This window comes from Miniopterus schreibersii, assembly GCF_964146895.1.
Source record: "Miniopterus schreibersii genome assembly, chromosome: 8".
NCBI lineage: Eukaryota > Metazoa > Chordata > Mammalia > Chiroptera > Miniopteridae > Miniopterus > Miniopterus schreibersii.
Genome location: NC_138109.1, coordinates 38,231,579 through 38,251,196, shown reverse-complemented (window position 1 = coordinate 38,251,196; position 19,618 = coordinate 38,231,579). Strand labels below are relative to the sequence as shown.

Genomic DNA, 19,618 nt, shown 5'->3' with positions numbered 1-19,618 from the left:
AATGACAAGCCTGCTGGCTCGATTGGGCGGCTGAGGTGCCAGATCTTGTTACACTTCTCATGACACTCTCAGACTCATTAAAGTGCACAAGCCTAGTACAATGGAGTTGCTTCTGTATTTCTGAGAGATGAACATGGTCCAGCAAAGGCCATAAGATTTCATAGGGTTCAAAGTATGCTCTGTACAGTTTATTCCATTCACTTATTCTTCATTCATTTATCACACATCTATTTCGTGTGTCTTGTAAATGAAGTAATGTCCTAGGCCTAGGGATCAAGACCATAATTAGGATAGATAGCCCCTAAACATAGGGAGCTTTTATTTTAAAAATGAAGGGAATGAATAAAAATGAATTACACAGATCATGCTTTATTATAATTTTTGATAAGTACTATGATGGAGAAACTTATGGCCCCATGAAACCGTAAAATGAGGGCATGACCTATTTGGTGGGTCAGAGAATCTTTTCTTGAAGAAACTGCATTTGAGCTGAGCTAGAAAAGATGAATAAAAGCCAGCCAATGGGAAGAGAAGAGTTATAAGAATGTTGCAGACTCAATGTGTGCTATTTCTATTGAGACAGACCTAAAAAAGAGCTGGGATGATTGGATAGTAGTGAGATCCATTGTACAAGATTTTAGATCAAGTGGGTATTGGATTCAGTCCATGGTCCACCAGGCAGCTTATGTGGGAATATCTATGATTTTGCTGGAAGAATCCAGGAACTGGAAGAGGTGGCCATGGTGTAGCTGTATAGTTTTGGCATGCTTTCAATATAATGTACCAAATAAATCCAACTAACAGTATTTAAACCTGAGGTTAGTAAAATTTTTCTGTAAAGAGCTGGATAGTAAGTATTTTAGGCTTTGCAGGCCACGCTGTCTCTGCGGCAACTACTCAGCTCTGCTGGTGTAGCATGAAAGTAGCCATAGACAGTACATGAACAGGTGAGCGTGGCTGTGTTCCAGTAAAGTCTTATTTATTGGCCCATGGGCTGTCGTTTGTCAATCCTTCTCATAAAATAGGATATTTAAGGTTCACTTAGCAAAAAATCTAGCAGCGGTGGTTTCAGGGCTGGTTCAGCAACATCTTGAGATGAGGGAGCTGGAGAGTCAGCTTTGTCATTCCCTTGTGGTCATGTGAGCAAATAAAACAAAAACCCAGGTTATGAAAAGGAGTGGTTCATGGTGGTTGAGGATTGAAAACTAGTACTCTGTATAGAGCAGAGTAAATCCATTAGCCTGTTCATGATTTTTTGTTTGTTTGCATTTATATATATATATATATATATAAAATATATATATATAAAATATATATATATATATAATATATATATATATTATATATATATATATATAAATTTTAAATGTATCTGTATTGATTTCAGAGAGAGGACAGGAGAGGGAGAGAGAGAGTTAGAGACATCAATGATGAGAGTCATTGGGAGGCTGCCTCCTGCACCCCCCCACTGGGGATTGAGCCCCCAACCTGGGCAAGTGCCCTGACCTGGAATAGAACCAGAGACCTCTTAGTGTACTGGATGATACTCAGTCAACTGAGCCACACTGGCTAGGGCCTATGCATGATTTGTTAAAACCAGTCTCAATGTTCATTGGTTAGCAAAGAGTCTTGAGTTTAGTCCAGTGGGGATCTGACTCCTCAGGTCTCTCAAAGTTTATGGTCCTTTGATAAGCTCTGCTACTTAGAACCAGTTTTGATGAAACACAACAGGCTTTGATATCTCCTAGGCAGGTGCAAGTGGAAATTTTACCTTTGACAATTCCAAGGTGGCCACTGGAATTCCAAGCATCACTTGTTTAAAGGACAGCGCCCTATCAGGAAGGAGGCATCACCAGGGGAGCTTTTGCTCACAGCATTCCCTCTTGCACCAGGGAAAAAAGAAATCTTTCCTAGGAGCCTCCTATCCACTACTTACGTTTGTGTCTCACTGCCTAAAACTGGGCCACATGTCCACCTCTACACCTATCACTGGCAAAGAGGAGTGGGATAATCAAAGCTCTTCCTTGGGCAGCCTGTCTGATACCTGAGCAACACTGGGACTCTGTTAACAAGAAAGACTTTAATGGTTATGGGGAAGGCCACCAACTATGTCCCTCAATAATCGTTACTGGCCTCCTTCCTTGTTAACAGAAAATGCAGACACAATGGGAGAAAGACACTGCTGAAGAAGCTGTAGACAGAGCAATATACAATAGTTCTGCAAGAATTATGTGAGTCCTTGGAGTGCAGTCCTTGACAATAGGATCGAGTGCTCGGAATGGAGCTTCAGTGTCCCCGAAGTCAATCTGTTTGGAGATTTGGATTTTGTTTTTTATTAGAATGCTTACAAGGGAACGCCCTTCCATGCAACCCTTCTTCCTAAGGGACATACAGGACTAATCTAAAGAAAATGCTTAAGGACAGGAAACTCTAGTTTATCTATAAAGAAAACATACTGATAGTTTAAATAATCTGCCACAGGTTATTGGATTTCTTTTCTCTATTTATACTTTACTTTTATGAGAAACTGGCAAAGTATATATACACACGTGCCAACATTAGGGATTTAGTAAGAAAAGCCATTTTCAGGGTATGTTATAATTAAAGTCATACTAATTCAGCCCAATCCTTAAACACCTAGTCCGCCTCAGTCTGCACTGTAGGGTAATGATATAATTATAACCTTGAGGCATTGCAGGACATGGGAGAAAAAAAGGACTCTTCTTTACAAGTTTTTATGTTAATTGTACATTACTGTTGTCTAATTATTTGTCAGGGGAAGGCAATGAAGAATGATGGGACAAGCATTATTTTTTGCAGCTGGCCGACTTGGGATCAAATTCTAGCTCTGCCACTTAATAACTGCCTCAGTTTCCTCATCTATGTTCATAAGAGTTTGAGGATATCCTCAAGGGCAGTTTAGTGCACAGGAAAATCAACCAGAGGCTTAGTTGGTTTTTTAAAAATTATTTTTAAAAAATTAAAGTTACAAAGGGAAAATGAGTTTTTCCTTAAGCTTTTCAGTTCAATTTCAAACCTTAATGCATTTATAAGTCTAGCAAATTTTAGCAATTACTTTTGAGTGAGCCCATGACTAATGTTTGATTTCATTTACAAATTGGATTAATTGAATATCTTCAAATATTTTAAAGTGCATTTATATGTCTAATGTAGTTGACTCCTTCCTTAAGGAATCGTTTGACAACAAATGAAAACTTCCTTGGTATTAAAAAATATATATAAGTCTTTAAACATGGTAAACTGCAGTTCTTGTCAATAAACTTAGTGAGATTTCAAATTAAGATCACAAATTTAATTAAGTATTCAATTACATAATCTAAGTTGGTGTTCCAAGGTTGTCACTCTACTGGACAAATCGAGTAAACATTAGAAATATGTCACATTTTGCATAGATTCATTAGCCTGAAATATTAATGTTAAACAATTCTATATTGCCTATACATGTACCACTAAAAGTCACTGAAGTTATTTCAACGGAGAGACCTGGAGCTTCAGCTACCTGGAATGATTCCACTCACACCTCACTTAGAAAATTGTATCTTCCCATGTAAAACATGAATTGGGTTTCTGAGTCTACTTCCTAGGTAGAGATTTCAGCCAGGATGCTGATGGAATTCTTGTTGACTCTGCTTGGATGTGTTGAACTTTATTTATAGTTGCAGATCAATTTCAAGAGGCGGCTGTTAGTGCCACCCTTGTCCCCAGAGTCAATTTATACACATTTCTATACTCTGGGCGGAAGCCTGTCACTGCTGCCCAAGTCAGTCTCTTGGCTGGGTTTTGCATTTTCTTGGCAAAACCTTAAGATCTTGCAGTGCCTCTCTGCTTCTTCCATGTTCCTAAAGTCAAATAACACTTGCTATTGATATTGAATATATGTATTGTATATTGGATATGGAGATAACTGATTGAATTTCAAATACCTCTCATAGCTTCACTTGTGGTCACAATATGTGAGGTCAGCCTATTAGCAATCTATAAATTGGGAATTGTAATACCTACTTTGTAGGGTTGCTGTGAAGTAGCATTAATTAATGTAAAGCACCTCTTCTAGCGATGGTACGTTGTAAGTACATTGATCCTAACACATTTTCTTAATAACTTACCTGCTCGTTTCCTCACTTCCTTCATTGGCCAGCTTATATTCCATCGCTAGTTACGGTGTCATCACACCCTTGCATCAACCCACCTTGCCCCTTTCTTTCCTCCTCACACTACTGCGGCAAAACACGGCCCTGGATAAATCCCTCTCCACCTGCTCCGCGTCTGCTCCCACACAGCTGCGTGTGGCTTGAGAAAACCACTCTCCCACGCTCATTGGTTTCCTTTCAATTACTGTTCACTCACTTGAATGCTGCCTGGCAATCATAGTATATTTTCCTAATTCCATTCGATTTCCCATTCTGCTCAACAACTATCTTATTCCTTCTTGTCTGCCCTCAAATTGCCACCTTTACTCTGAGCCCACGAGCTTGCTTCCAATGGCACCAAGAAAATCTGAGCACTCAGATGATGACTTCCATATATTCCCATCTCCATATGCAGCCACCTCCCTGCATCTGTGCCCATTTTTGCCAGGATGAACCCCTAGCACAGGCCAACAGCTCGATTTATGTCCTACATCTCACCTCTTCTTGTCTATTTGAGGACACTGCTCTAACAATTTGTCCCCTCTCCAGCGTTATCAAATATTTCCTCTCTAATAGATCTTTCCCATTCGCCTACAAAATCACTATTAATTCTCCCATCTGGTTTCCAATCTTCTCTTGACTCCATTTCTTGCCCAGCACCATTTCTTTACTTCCTTTTACAACAAAACTCCCTAAATGAGTTGTCTCCATTTCGTTTCTTCCATTATCTCTGGAGCAGAGGCCAATCAGGCTGTTGGCACACCGTTCCAGAGAAACTGTTCTTATCAAGGTTACAAGTGACCTCCATTTCCTCAATCCCGAGGTCAATTCTCAGACCTCATCTTACTTAACGTATCTGCAGAATTTAACACTCTTTCTTCGGCATATTTTCCTGTTTGTTTGTTTTTTTGTTATTTTTCTGCTACTCCATCGACAGCTACTTCTCAGACTACTTTGCTGTTTCTTCTCTTCTCCCTGATCTCCTAGCATTTGGTTTAGAAGCTTAACACTTAGACTTCCACATCTTTCTGTCTACACTTTTCTCCTTGGTGCTATCATTGTGTCTGTAAACCAATGGCTCCCAAATTTAAGTCTCCATCATGGACCTGTCTACCCTATATCTCCATTTGGAATCTAGTGGGTATCCCAAACTTCACACTGCCCAAAACTGAGGTCCTGTACTTTCCCCCTAAAACTTCCCACAGTAATCTCCATCTCAGGAAATAGCAGCTCTCCTTCCCATTTACTTAGGGCAAAACCTTGGAGTCATCCTTGACTCCATTCTTTTCCTTTCAACCCATATCTGATCCATCAGCAAATCCTACCAGCTTTATATAAAAGATATATATCCAGAATCCAACCATTTCTCATCACTTCTACTGCTACTACCATGATTCAAGCAACTTTCCTCTCTCACCTGGATCTAAAGCAATAGCCTCCTACTCTTCTCCCTGCTGCTGTCTTGCCCCTACATCAGTTTATTAGTTTATTCCCAACTATCAATAGAATGTTTTAAAAATTGTAAGTCAGACCATGGTACTCCTCTTGTATTGACTCTCAGAGAAAAAGTAAAAGTTTTTACAATGGCACACAATACCCTACCTGAGCTGGAAGTCTGTCATATCTTGGATTGCATCTTCTACTACATTTTTTCTCCTTCATTTAACAACAAAATTCCAAGCATACTTTCACTTTGAGGCCTTCGCATTATTATCCTTGCTGGGAGTGCTCCTCTCTAGATATTCACAATTCTCACTCCCCCACTTCCTTCCTTCATGTCTTCAATCAATTGTCACTGTAGCAGACAGGATGGGCTAGGTTATGCTGCAGTAACAAGCAGCATGAAAACCTCGGTAGCTTAAAACAAGTCATAATACATGTCCATTTTGTGGCTGGGCTCTGCTCCATGTTGTCCTCACTCTGGTTTCCAAGATGACAGAACAACCACTATTGGAACATTGTTGTGGTAGAAGGAAAGAAAGAGCAGGAAGAATCATTTACTAACTGTTGAAGGTTTCATGCCAAACAGCATCCATCACTTCTACTCACATTTCATCAGCAAAAATAAGTCACTGGGCTTCTCTAATTCCAATGTAACAAAGAAATGCAGCCCTATGATCATCTTTTAGGAAGAAGAATCGGAAATATTGCAGAAGAGTACTATGAAATTAAAAGTTATCACAGTCATCTAACTGAGACCTTCCTGGCTACGCTATCAAAAATTACAAGCCTTCCTGACCATTTCCCAATTCTCCTACCCCCTTACCTACTTTATTTATCTCATTAGTGTCTTTCACTATCTACCGTATTATACACGTTACTAGTTTATCTTGTTTGTTTTATATCATTCCTCATTAGAATGTAAACTCCAAGGGAAAGAGTTTTTGCCTGTTTTATTCAGTGCTGTGTTCCCAGGGATTAGAATAGCAACTACCACATACGTAGAGGCTTTAGATAAAAATATGTTGAATAAATGATAAGAAGGATACAAGTAGTGATCCATGTAAAATACACAATAATTTTCAGTAGCCTAGGTTTGGGATTTGGCTTAAATCAGGGCTGACATTATTCAATTATTTAACAAATTTGAGTATGTACCTAACTTATTCAAGGCACTTATTCAAGGAGAACACCCTCATCCTCAAACATACCAGACACACGGGAACCTCGTACCTTTCGTATTTTACACTACTTTTGCCAATGGAGAATATGCAGCTTGACTTTCATGGAAACAAAAGTAATAATCTTCCTTTGCTCAGCTAAGATCTGTCTGAAATTAAGGTTTTTTTTGTCCAGAAATATTAGAAAGTCTCATATGTGATAAGCACACCTCCCAATTTCTCCTTTCTGATCCACTTGGATTCCATTGCATGTATAGGCCCCCAGTAAGCAAAACTTATGCCAATAATAAAACTCCCAGAATCTTAATTTGCAGTTTTCCCCAGCTTGAGGTCAGTCTCTTTGCATCATGATCTTCTTTAATGAATCAAATAATGTATTTCTCATTTGTAATTAAATAACACCTTAAAAGGCTCTGCCTTCCTCGAAGGATTCATGCAGAATTCATTTTCACACAGGGATAATTGCACTCAGCACTGAGGGTGGGCACTGCGGAGAGGGAAAGGGATATTCATCAGGTCCTTGAAGGGAAATGGTGAAGGAGCTTAGTCTAGAAGCTAAAAAAGGTCTTAGTCGGTAGAAAATGAAGTTAAGATGTAAACATTGATTCCAAAGGTAGTTTGCTTCCACACTTGGAGATATTATTGCTGAGTCGATTATTTCCACCAAGATGTTGGTGTGTGTTTTTTAATTTTAAAAAATTGTTTTTTACATTAAGTAAATTTGTATTGAGCCTTTTAGTTTACAACATGAGGTGAAAGGAAAACAAGTTCTCCGTAACCAGTATTTTACACAGCTGTAGTAAAATATTTTAACTTCAGGGGTTTAAAACGGATTACATTTCTTGAAAGTTTAGGGAGAAAGTAAACAAGTTCTAACATAAGTCCTTGAATTTTCCAGTCAACCCTTCCTTTACAACAGCAACCAGCTGTAGTTGGTTACATAAGTTTCTTCAAGGCCATTGCTAATGTCTTGAGATCTGAAGCATTGCTATTTCCATCAATGTCCCCTGATTACTCTTCAAAAGTGAGTTTCTCATTGGGTGAAATTCTGGCATCAGGGTGTCCTTTCCACAAGCCCATTCTGGTGCAGCCTCCAGCCGAGCCTTTCTCCTTTCCCCGTAGTCAAAAGTGTGTCATCCCATCTTCTAATAACTCTGCCTTTTCTAACCTTAAAACTCAGGGCTTGGCATTTTTCTTCTCTGAACTCGTTTGAATATTGACATCAAAACAGTTCCACCCTGTAGTGTTCCTGTACATTAGCGGAGAACATCTCCCTTTTGGGGGAAGTTGGCTTTATCCCCTTTTTAAAGAGCAGCTTCTATATATTTTGGCAGACCCTCATCCAGAGTCCCTTCAGACTTGGTTTCTTTGGGTTTATCTTCATCAAGCTTCATATTTTTCACCTGCTCTGATGCTTTACTTACACTTTCAGTTCCCTGAAAACCCTTACTTTCAAAAAGATGGTTATAGGCTGTATCCAAATGGACCTTGTTAACTTCTTGACCACATTTTTAATGTTTCCTAATAACTTATATCCTGCAAAAAACGAATCTGAACCATAGTCCTGTAGAAACTCGATAACACCGTTCTTGGGTCTCTGCTCGCTCGCTGTGCAGCGGATACGCGGTCCAGGCCGCTGAGGGGGGCCTCTGCCATCGTCCCTCACTGCCTCTGCTTTTTGCCTGAGGTTTTTTTTTTGGCAAAGACCATATCCAGTTATGTAAAATATTTGTGGGAGCAGTAAATACATTTGCATATTATGTGCATATAATTTACATAGGATTACATACCATTGTCAGGAAAATTCTAAGTTAAAATGAAATTAGCACTATTTTTCCTTATTATGCTTTCCTTAGCTTCTGTGCCTCAGTCTTTATGGCTCCCCACTGCCTATATTTAAGGTGTTTTTTATGGTAATGTAATGTTTTATTTATTCTGTCCATTAATAACTAATATTTAGGAACATTTATAATATTAATGGAACTTAATCTAAGAGAAGTTCAACTTATATTTTTCAAAATAGTTTAATACTGGGTATTAATGAGAGAGAACGCAATGTCTTCTGCCTGGTACCCAAGTCACCTGTCCTGACTTTGCCTGCACCTCTTCTCCTGTTCTCTATGCTATCCCGCACACCGGTCGCACAGAATGAGCATGCCATGAGCAGTCACTCTTAGTTGGCTATCCACTAGCCTCTTTCTCAGTGGGTCCCTCCCCTGCTTAAAGTTCTCTGTTAAATCCCATTTTTGTCTCAGAATGAAGTTCAAGTCTACAAGGGCCTTCGTCATTGCTTCTTACCTGCCTCGGTAAGCCTCATCTGCTAAAAACACCCCCCATTCCCACCCAGACTTGAGTCTCAAGCAGTCGTGTCCCACTTGCTGTTCTGCACCAGCTCCCTCCTCTCACCTGGTTCTTGCTCTTCTTGGTGCTCATAGTGCCTTTCCACGGGCCCACTCCTACTGCTTCAGAACTCTTCCCAGGTGCCACTGTCACCCGGGCAGCCTTCTCCTACTCACTCTGCTCTCTCCATGCAGGTTAGGCGTGGAGTCTGCTGTGAGTTCCCCGAGCACCCTAAGGTTACACCTACGTCACTCATCACAGTGATTTGAACTGCATGTGTCATCGTAAGAGAGAACATGGAAACTTGTTTACAACTGGGGGTTCCAGTGTCTATAGGTATGCCGGATGGGCGGTGAAATGGGAGCAGGAAGACACTGCAGGGAGGGCCTGGGAGTCTAGAGGAAATGAGGAGGAGGTCTGGCACTGCTGTCCACACTTGGCTACAGGGCCCAAGGGCAAAGTGGTCTGGAACACACGTGAGGATGTGCTAAAAGATGCCTGAGGCAGAGGCGGCTAAGCTCTGCCCCAATATCCATTCTGTTTTCCTTTCTGTAATACAGACCCCTCTAGGGTTTCAGGTGGTCATATGGCCAAAGATGATGTTTTCCCAGCCTTCCTTTCAGCTAGGCATGGTCATGTGACTAAGTTCTAGCCAATAGGATGGAAGTGAAAGTGATGTGTGGATACTTTCTGGTTATCGCTTTAAAGAAAATAGCTGCTTACGCTGACTTCCTCTTTCCCCTTCCTGCAGGCTGAAATGCAGAGATAAACCCAGATACCCAAATGCAGAGGAAACCCAGATGCCCAAATGCAGAGGAAACCCAGATGCCCAAGTGAGCCTGTGGAGTACAGCTCCCCCCGGACTAGAAAGCTCACCTAGTTCAATTTGGATGCATGGGAATGAGACAGACTTCTGCTGTGCTTTGTTAAGACGAGCGTATAAGTCTCAGGCTATTTTCCATCCAGAATAGTGCTATGGGATTTACCAATGGGCATGGGAACTGAGGGTGGGGTGGGGATTATAAGAAATCATGCCCGAGTGCATCTCCCATAGCAGGGACTGTGCAAGGTGAGGCCCCTGCAGGGTCCCACTCGGGACTCAGTTGAGCCCACGGGAGACTCAGCATTTAGACTCTGCCATGCCCGGGCACTGACGGAGAAAAGATCAAGCAGCACCACTCAGATAAAAGCACTTTGCTCCCCCCTTTCCCACCCTCCTTTATGCTCCCAAAACACTGGGGAAGAAAGGGATGGATCTAAATGAAAAGCATGCTCCCTCCCACAGCAGACAAGAAGCCTCCTGAGTTAGGAGGAAGAATACTAAGTTGGATACAAATTTGAAGCTTTAATCTGGATCAATTGTATTACATTGCAATTTTAAAAAAAAAATCTTCAGCCTAGGATATATATTTTTCCCATTGAATTTTAGAGCAAATAAAAGGAAGGGAGGGGGAGAAAGAGAAACATTGATGTGAGACACATCGATTGGTTGCCTCCTGCACTGCCCCGGACGGGCCCGGGGACAGAACCTGCAACCCAGGTACGGTCTTTGGGAACTGAACCTGCAAACCTTCGGTGCTCGGGCTGATGCTCTACCACTGAGCCACAGCGGCCATGGCCACGTTACATGTTTAATATCTAAAAATGAGCATAAAGTTTTACTAAAATGTCATTTAGTGAAGGAAGAGTGAGATTCGACAGAGCTTTTATTGGGGTGGTCACTGGAAGAAATATTTTCCATGTCGGAGCTCTACTGAGTTTAAAGCTTTAAGTAAACAGGTTAGGAATTTTTGAAAAACTAGCTAAAATTCTAACTCTAGTCCTCCCTCCCTCCCTAATTTGGTGGTGCCCTCTTCCTTGCGAAATAAACAGTACACGAAAGGGGGAAAGGAGAGGGTGAGCCGGTCAGAGAGAGGTGAACACCAGAGACCTAGATCTAGGAACCCCAGTGGCCTTGAGGACAAGGGCAGGTCAGCAGGAGCATGTTGGGGCATCAGCAGAACACCGCAGGTCATCAGAGGGCAAATCATTCTCCACTGCTCCTGAAGTTTCCTTCTTTGTGGAATGAGCTCAGTGAGAGGGACACTGGTCACCTCTTTCTGCCCCTTTATTCAGCCCCTCCCCACACCGTTGGGAAACTTAACTGATTTGTAATTTTGGGGAGAACAAATGGCCAGTCAGCTGAAGTCTCCCCTGCTCCTGCTGGGAGGAAGCTGTCCCAAGGGTCAGACGTGCTCTTCTACCTCTTCATGCCACAAGTGGCCTAGGAAACTGAGCCCATACTGGAAACCTGCAGTGGTTCAGTGCTCCCTGGGACTGGGTGGCAAAAAAAGGACTGACATCATTGGTCCCCACCCCCAATCCAGTCCAGAGGGCATCAGCGTGGTTGAGCAGAAAAACAGCACACTCTAGGCAACAGAAACAACCGCCAGCGGACAGGGAAGGGAGAGACGATTAGAAGCAGCTCAAATTATATGTGAGCCGTTCCAAACCCACCTCGGAACTCCCTGAGGGATGCAAAAAAAAAGTTTGAATACTCTATGGCAGGTGAGGCCTGGTAATAGAGCAGATTTACAGGCCAACTCTTAAAGTGACTTTCCCTGCCTCTATCAGCCATGACAGTGAAGGGAAGATTTGGGCTGCAGTAATCAACTAATACCTGAGGACCTGCTGATAGGTAAGTAATACTATCCCAGGTGTTTTGTAGAACTTAGGGGAGAAGCAGTCTAACACCTAATAAGTTTATAGTCTAATACAATTTACTGAAATGGTAACTTTTTTTCTTGCCATGGAAGAAAAAAAAAACCCTCACATTTTCCTTAGAAATTTCTACTCAAATTCTTTCCAGTTTTCCCCCTCCTTGTTTTATTGATTTTGCATTTTGGTGGGGAAGGTATGAGCTTAGATTAGTTTGAAGGAACCAACCAATGAGATCCAACTGAACCACTGGAATCCCAGTGAAGGACTGACAATTCTCAAGCATGTGGGTGTTTTGAAGACATTCATTTCAAACCTATATTTTTAAAAAGTAGAGGTATAGATGTGCTTCACCATTCCTGTTTTTTGTTTGTTTGTTTTTTCATGTAAGAGGGAATTCTAAATTCAGCACAACTCATGTCCTAAATAAGTGTTCCGCAATGATATTCGTACAAGTTCTCATTACAACGCAGCTAACAAGGGCCAGATTGGTTGTGGTTGAGTTACATGTGCCATTTTGTGGGCTGCATCTTTGTAAATCAGCCAGATCATTGCCTTAATTGGGGTCATTTGGGGGTTTGGGGGTGGTGCAGAGTCACCCCTTTTCATTCCTGTGGTTCTTCATTAGTCACTTTGTGTGCCAAAGTGCAACAAGCACCAGGAGGCCAGCTCACATATTTGCTTTGGGAAAACCAGCAGGCTTTCCAAGTGTGTGATGCTCTAGATGGTTCAAGGTGTTAAAAACAATTTTTCTTAAACTTGCCATAGTTCTTTCTCTCAGAAGTAGAGCCTGGGTAGTTTAGCATCCAGGAAAGACAACTGGCTTTGGAGTCAGGCAGCACAGCTCTGCCATGGTTGCTGTAACTTTAGGTAAATTCACGAACCTTTCTCAGGTTCTGGTTTCTTGTTTGCTAAAGGGATAAACATACTCCGACCACAGAGTTAAAGCTGGCATTAATGAGTTTGCCTATAGACAGGCCTAATCCACTCAAAAAGAGCAGCAAAATAACTTTGATATCAAAGACAAATAATAGAAAATCCAGAGTGATTTGCTAAATAAAGGCAAGAGGAAATGAGCACTACAAAAAAATACATATTTTTGAAAATGTGATGCTAGTCAAGTAAGGACATCAGGAAGGAAGGAATTAAACAAAAGCATTAACTATACTTCCCACCTTGTGCCAAGTGCTGACGAGACTTATAGAGACCAAACAGACATGGCCTTGCCCATTGAGGTTCACTCGATCCTGGTCTAGAGGAGTGCTAGACACATGAAAACCTGAAACAGTGAGTTAATAATACAGGCCAACCAGCGGCAAATCATTGCCTGCCACATAGTTGATCAGAAGAGCCTAACTCTAATCAAATAATAGTGTGTGTGGATTCGAAACTTTCAGAATGGATGAGTGAGAAGCTCGTGGACCCTCTCCCCCAAAAACAAATTAACTGGTGAAAGTTATAAAAGACAATCATTTAAAGTTTTTGACAATTGTCCTGAGGGCATAGAGCAAATGGAGAAAGATTCATTCAAGAAAATCTACTAAATCTTGCTAGAAACAGTGAGAGCCTGTGGCATTTGAGCCAGAACCTGCTCTTTTACCCCTCCCCACCGCTCCATATAGAAGCTCTACACAAAGCATGTGCAGCCCAGAAGACAGGGGCTCCTTCTCCTTCCAGTCCCCAGTTTTGAGCTACAGTTTCATCTGAGGAGAAGCAGCCTGCCATTTCCTTTCCCCATCCCCGTGATGCAGAAGCTCTATCCTATGTAGGCATGGCCGAAGGGATCTAGTTTTCGTTCCTTACCCAGCTCTAACTTGGGATGGACGCTCTATCTCAGGTGCAGAGGCTGAGAACACTAGAGCCCCATTGCCCCCATCCAACCTGCCTGCAGGGTGGAGGTTCCATGCCAGAAGAGGCAAGCTGAGATAAGGGGTGGCCACCTTCCCCACCCCCCACAGTGCTCACTCATAGAGCAGGGGTGTCACTCTCATAAAAGCAAGTCTCTGCCCCCAGCTCTGGTGCAGCAGCACAGGATTCTGCCCAGGGCCAAGGCAGGCCATAGAGACTGAAGAAGTCTAGCTCTGAAGGGTTGACTTCATTTGGAACAGTGTGGAGAACTCTATACCTAAAGTCATTCCTGAAAATACTGTAATGGACAGCTTGGTGGAGAGCACTTGAGAGAAGGCTGGTAGCTCCATTATGCAAGAAAAATGGCAAAGCAGAGAGAAATGAGAGAAAGAGGCAGCTACAGGCCTCCAGGGATCAGTCAGTTCTGGGGTCATGAAGGATGCACACGTGCAGAGCTGTGCCTACTCAGGAACAAGCAGAGCAGGATTAGGGGCCAACCTGAAAGTCACTCATGCTGTGCACAGAGCTATTAACACAGGGCAGAAGTTGCACTAGCACAAGGGGCTTAGACACAGCTTCTGATCAAACACTGAGCAATAAGTGACTCTGACCTAAGGTCACTCTTACAAATCCAGGTTTAAAAATAAAATCACACACATCCCTGGCCTCATTCACTCATCTGGAAGCCTATGTGAATGCCCAAGGCTGTTCCCTCTTAGAAGTGATCAGAGAGGGAACCTCTACACTACAGTGCCTCGCAAATGTGGGGCAAAAAATGCCAACTCCCTGAACTGTGACAGAAACCACTGGGCCACATATGCATCCATTATTAGAGGGTAAACATCTAACTAGTGTCTTGGTTTTCTATTCCAGTGCCTTGTACCATTATTACCTCTCTGGCCAACTCCTTTAGATTGAAGTTTTATTGGGATTTTGCCCCTGGACACTGTTTTTGGGTCTCTCTGGGCTCACACTCTGTAAGTGTGAGCCAGTCCCTTTACCGTGTGGTCTCAGGCAGTGAGGATAAGCCCAGGTGTTACTTCCTAGTGATGGTGTCAGGTCTGGAATGGGGCCTGCACAGGAGGTGCGGGTGGGGAGGTTCCTTTCCCCCCTCCTAATAGTGCTTTCTTGCGATGAGGGAGAGGGACCTTATCTTTGAGGTCCCTTGGGCTGCAATGGCATCAACCATCTCAATTTGAAGTTTGTAATCAACCAGAAATGAATGGTGGGAATGGAAACAAGTCAGGAGAAAGGCCAAAGCAAAACGGGACCACCAAGATGCCTAAACCTACTTTGGAATGCCTCTGAGCTGTCAATGCCAAGACACGAGGAGCAGAACACAGAGGAGGCTGGTGTAACAGTGGCCTCTGAACTTGCAGGATTCTGCCAATTCAAACGCTCAGGGAGAAACCCCTGGATTCCAGGGCTGAGATTTGACAGGTAGAAAGAAACAGGAATGGGGGTGCACTACTTGGGCTGAAAAACAATTCTAATATGTAGAGCATTTTTATTTCTCAGCTAATAGAAGACTAGAAGTAAAAAGAAAGAAAGGAAAAAGAGAGAGCGGGGTGGGGCATGGAGGACTGTTAGAGAGAGGTGTGCTGAAATGGGCCTGAATGACATCTTACATCTAGACAGTGACGAAGTTAACAGAAAAACTGAAGAGTTCATTCATTCAACAAATATTTTTAAATGTATTCATATGGTTCTTGACTTTTTTCATCTGACTTATTTCACTTACCATGATATTCTCAAGATTCATTCATGTTGTTGCAAATGGCAGTATTTCATCTTTTCTTATGACTGAGTAGTATTCCGTTGTGTACATGTAACACATTTTCTTTATCCGGTCATCTATCGAAAGACACTTCTGTTGTTTCCATGTCTTGGCAACTGTGAATAATGCTGCAATGAACATAGGGATACATACATCTTTATGAATAAATGTTTTCATATATTTTGGGAAGATACCCAGAAAAGAGGTCATTGGGTCATCTGGTAACTCTATTCTTTATACTTTGAGGGAACGCCATACTGTTTTCCGTAGTGTCTGCACCAGTTTACCTCCCCAGCAGCAGTGAGTGAGGGTTCCTTTTCCTCCAACACAGTAATTACTTGTCTTGTTGATAATAGACACTCTAACATGTGTAAGGTGGTATCTCATTGTGGTTTTGATTTGAATTTCCCTCATAGCTAGTGAAGTTGAGCATCTTTACATATATCTGTTGGCCATTTCAACAAATATTTTTGAGCACCTACTGTGTGCCAGCCTCTATTCTAGGTACCTAGGGTGGATTAGTGAACATATCAGATAAAGATCTCTGTCCTCATGAAGCTTGCATTCTAACAAGTTTCCGGTTGTTACAGAACATTCATGGGTGCATTTAGAAGATTGGCATGTGCCTTACGGATTTCCACAGTTACTTCAAGCTTCATTACATCACAGCTCATTCAGCACAGTAATAATGATGATGATAATAAATAGCTTTACTGTGCATACCATCTGCCAGGCACCATTCACCTGCTTTCTGTTCATTAGGTTCTTTAATCCTCACTGAAACCTAGTGCTATATTTTCCCCTTGAACCAGTCCCTGGGGTCAACCAACGTGTTGTGCTCTGATCGACCAGGCCTGCTGTCTGTGACTGCCCACCCTCCCTCCCCCCACCTCAGCCTGCTCTCCTCCTTTGGGCTAAGACAAATGTCATGGGCCCAGCAGAGCCACGTGGATTAAGCAGGAGAGGAGCATGATGAGGAAGAAAGTGGCTCCATCTTAGTGGAGGGCACAATATGAAGCAGGGAGCAGTTCAGGGTGAGGTTTGAGGTGTTTGGCACCATGTGATGTAATGATGCCTGATTCATCTGGACGGGGAAGGTCGGGCTGTCTACACTATAAGCAGAAGGGATCCACTTAAGGGACTGTGAGTAGGCCATGCTCAGGTTGCATTTTGGCAAGTTCCCTGTGGCAGCTTTCTGATCCCTTAAACTGGAGGCTGGCTCAGAGGTGGTGACAGTGGCAGAGAAGAGCAATGTTGAGGCCTTGACCTCCAGGAGTCAGTGTCAGGATGCAGAAGAAAAGGCAGGCTTGAAAACACTTTGGGAGATAAAATTGAAAAGGTTTGCTGATTGGATTTGGGGGTGAGGGAGAGAGAGAAAAGTCAGGGAGCGTTTCCAGGTTCTGGGCTTGGACAGCTGGCGGGGAGGGCAGAGAATAAAGGATGTGTGACTGAGTACACATTCAGCGTGAGGGTCTGCTAGGTACAGATGTGGCATTTGTGACTAAGTGGAGTGTTCAGGTTTGAAGACAGAATTAGCAGTCAGTAACACTGGGAGTCAGTTGAAAATGTGAGCTCCTCCAGGTTAGGAACTCTGTTTTTCTGTTTCCACCTATTTTTAGTGCCTAGCATTAGAACTGGTGCAAAATCAATGCTCAATAAACATTTGCCAGCAGAAAAGTGTAATAATTATAATAATCTATGTATGTCTGTGAGAATATGTATATGGTGTGTGTCTGTATACTACTGTATATATGAGTGGTTACTATGCTTTTTATATGCTGAGCACTGTTCTAAGAGCTTTACAGGGATTAGGTCTCATTTACTTCTTACAAAAATATACAAGGCACGTACTATTGCTGCCCCATTTTAAAGATTTGGAAATTGAGGCACAGAGAGACTAATGTACTTGCCTAAATTTCCAGAGCTAGAGTGGTAGAACTATAATTTAAAGCTGGGTAGCCTGGTGTCAGGGATTTTTTTCTCTGTGCTTTTGGTATAATTTTTCTGGTTTTTGTTATGTGTGTATGTTTTTTAAAAATCAGATTTTTCTTCTTTTAGCAATGAGTGAATAAAGAAGTTCAGCACACAGTAGGTTAAGTTCCAGTTGTCTGGCAAAAGCCCATTCATATAACAAGATCCAGCCTAAACATCACATTGTGAAACGTGCCCCATGTCTTTTTCCCCCAAAGTTAAGCTTGCTGTCCTCCGGGCTCCCCTAGTATCCTTAGGATGCTGCTATTAAAAATACTTACCGCCTGACTAGCATGGCTCAGCGGCTGAGCATCGGCCTAGGATCCAGGAGGTGGAGGTTCAGTTCCCGGTGAGGCCACTGCCCGGGGTGTGGGCTCGACCCCCAGCAGGGGGCGTGCAGGAGGCAGCCGATCAATGACTCATCACTGATGTTTCTCTCTCTCTCCCTCTCCTTTCCTCTCTCTGAAATCAATAAAGATATATTTAAAAAATATATATTTGCCACTTTATGATGAATATTTTTTCAACTCGAGTCCTTCCTGAGGGCGGCCTCTTTGCGTTATGCCTTTCTATATCCCCAACTAGCTAACTTCATGCATAGTATATAGTTAAGGACCTAATGAATGCTTGCTAAGTGAGTGAGTGAATTACTTAATGACTGAATGGAGAAAAAAATTATTTTTTATTTTACTAACATTTGACAAGTAAGACATTGCAGGAGACAACACACTTCCTGCTCAGTCGGAGCTGCAAGGACAGTCGCATGAGGTCCATCTTCCCACTGCGAGCAGAGCCTGGTGTTAAGATGTGGGGGCCACAGGCCATCCCGTCACGGCCCCTCCTTGTGGCGACAGCGGGGCTGAGCGTCCCAGTGCCCCGCATGGCGCGTTTCCAGGGAGAACTCCAGAGGGCGCTCTCCCGCCTGCTGCGGAGGAGCGCGCCACACGCTTCCCCCAAGCTGGAGCCCACCGGGCGGGCCGGCCTCCAGCTCCCGCGCCCCGGCCAACGCGGGAAACCCCCTGGGGTTTAACATGGACTATCTCAGTCTTTCCCTTTTGATGTAATGGGATCTGGGTATGCTCAGAACATCTTCTTCCTCCCCTGTTTTCTAAAAACCTATTTATATTAGTCCTTGCTATGTATTTATTTAGGAATAAAATCAACATTTGGACTCATCACAGCATATGGTTAGTGTTTTCTGTAAGGGGTGGGGTATCCATTTCTCCATCATGTGGCAAAAGTGTAGCAGCTGTAATATCTCATTACAGGACTTCACTTTATTCAATAAAAAAACCCAGTATTGCTCTACTTAACAAAATTATCCTCACCCCCCCCCCCCAAGAACCTGATCTGTGATTTCAATGCCTCTTGCCGTAATAGCTTTAGATGGTTTGCATGTGATATTAGTTAGGTCCAGAATCTGCTTTCAATTCAGTTGCTTCAGATTGTATTTTCACTGTGAACCATTAGTCACCAAATGTTGACAAGCATTTGTAAGGATGCCATCTCCCCCTTTGTTTATATGCAAGTGCAGCAACCAACATGATTTATTTATGTTTTAATTAAAATTTGTGGATAGACCAGTGATTTTTAGCAGTGACTTTTCTAATTTGTGGGCTCCAGAAAGGAAAAAAAAATCAATAACCTGATGCCATTTATGTTTTTATAGTTGCCCCAGGCATTTATAATACAGACCTGCCACTCACCTGCAGTCCTCCTCTGAGGAGAGTGATCCTCGCCACATAAATCTTCCCCAGGGGCCGAGAGGGTCTATATTTCAGAGTCACTTCCCTTCTGTGTCAGCTGCAAGTGAGATGTTACATGCTTTCCATTCTCATGGTTTTCATGGCAAGGCACAGGCTAAAATTAATATTGAAAGTAAATTGATGGACTGTAAGTTTTATAATACCTGACCCAATCCGTAACGACTGCCTCGAATTTTAATAATTTAAACCCATTGATTTTGGTTCCTGCGTATCGCTCTCTCCATCGAAAATGTACCCCATAGGGTCTTTGGAAAGAACATATCCCAATTGCCAAGCTTTTATGGGAACTTAATATATTCGACATCACAGGTGCATAAATCTCCATGAAACTGCACCAAGTTAACGTATTTACTGGTGCACGCAATTTACTAACTACTTTGTAAAAGTCTAAATAAAGATAGATAAGACAGGTAGATATGGAAAAGTAATGAGTAAATGTTCCGATGG

The 19,618-nt window shown here is 42.5% G+C and overlaps 1 pseudogene across 1 annotated transcript; it reads right to left on the bottom strand.

The window, feature by feature from the left end:
* Nucleotides 1-7,783: 7,783 nt before the first annotated feature.
* Nucleotides 7,784-18,287, bottom strand: LOC308560446 (peptidyl-prolyl cis-trans isomerase FKBP3 pseudogene; annotated as a pseudogene). Its single transcript has 2 exons — nt 18,136-18,287; nt 7,784-8,454 (listed from the first exon to the last, which is right to left on the bottom strand). The product of its transcript is annotated as a peptidyl-prolyl cis-trans isomerase FKBP3 pseudogene (transcript).
* Between the last annotated feature and the right edge of the window lie 1,331 nt (nt 18,288-19,618).